The 967-nt window shown below is 44.6% G+C and overlaps 1 non-coding gene across 1 annotated transcript; it reads right to left on the bottom strand.

Annotated features, from left to right (window-relative positions):
* Positions 1-491: 491 nt before the first annotated feature.
* Positions 492-578, bottom strand: TRNAS-UGA. Its single transcript has one exon. It is a non-coding gene; the product is annotated as a tRNA-Ser (tRNA).
* Positions 579-967: the final 389 nt, after the last annotated feature.

Below are 967 nucleotides of genomic sequence, written 5' to 3'. Positions count from 1 at the left end.
GTTCATCCTTCAAGATTAAGCCCAAAAGCCCTTGAAGATCCGTTCATCCATCAACCTTCAAGATTAAGCCCAGAAGCCCTTGAAGATCCGTTCATCCTAAGATCAAGCCCCAACGGCCCCTTTGGATCAACAACCTCAACAAATCCACACATCCGTTCATCCTTCAAGATTAAGCCCAAAAGCCCTTGAAGATCCGTTCATCCATCAACCTTCAAGATCAAGCCCAACGCCCCTTGAAGATCCATTCATCAGCTGTGCATCCTTAGATCAAGCCCCGACGGCCCTTTGGATCAACAACTCATCCACAAACCCACACCCTACGAAGATAGAATCAGAGGACCAAATTACAAAGAGATTGTAACCCCAAAATCATTAATACAAAATATTATTTTGTACACGTATTCTTGTCTCTCGCCTGTTTCAGGAATTTCTCGTGTTTACAACATTTTAGGTGCAAACAAACTCTACATATATATTAACTTATGACTTCCTGGATGGAGAGGGATTCGAACCCCCGGTATTCCTATCAATACTTCGGTTTTCAAGACCGACTCTTTCAACCGCTCAGACATCCATCCTCTTCGCGCTTCGCTCGCCCTATCTATCCGCGCGCTGGCAGGTAGGGGCTTATCTATGTGATTCGCTACGCTTGCTTGCGCATATCGACGGACTCTATTGCCTGCCGGTTAGCGAAACTTTTCCGGTAGTACGAATCGCTACGCTTCGCTTGTTTCTATATGATAATATGCACCTTGGTTGCTGCGCTCCCCGCGGGTAATATAAAGAGAGTGAAGAACGAATGATCCTCCAAACAAAAAAGTGATTGAGTCCGACTCAAGCGAGTGAGTGAAAGGCGTGGCAAGAGAGCGAGTTCGACTCGCGAACGATCGGCAAGAGTATATGTATGTATGTGTGTGTGTGTATATATACACACACACATTATTATAAACATTGTATCTAATTAATT

Source organism: the organism of the source record quoted next, unplaced genomic scaffold (assembly GCF_019419815.1).
Source record: "Pyrus x bretschneideri cultivar Hongxiangsu unplaced genomic scaffold, Pyrus_bretschneideri_v1 Contig20, whole genome shotgun sequence".
Classification (NCBI taxonomy): Eukaryota; Viridiplantae; Streptophyta; class Magnoliopsida; order Rosales; family Rosaceae; genus Pyrus; species Pyrus x bretschneideri.
Note: the sequence above shows the minus strand (reverse complement) of the source record. Positions and strands in the feature narration are given on the sequence as shown.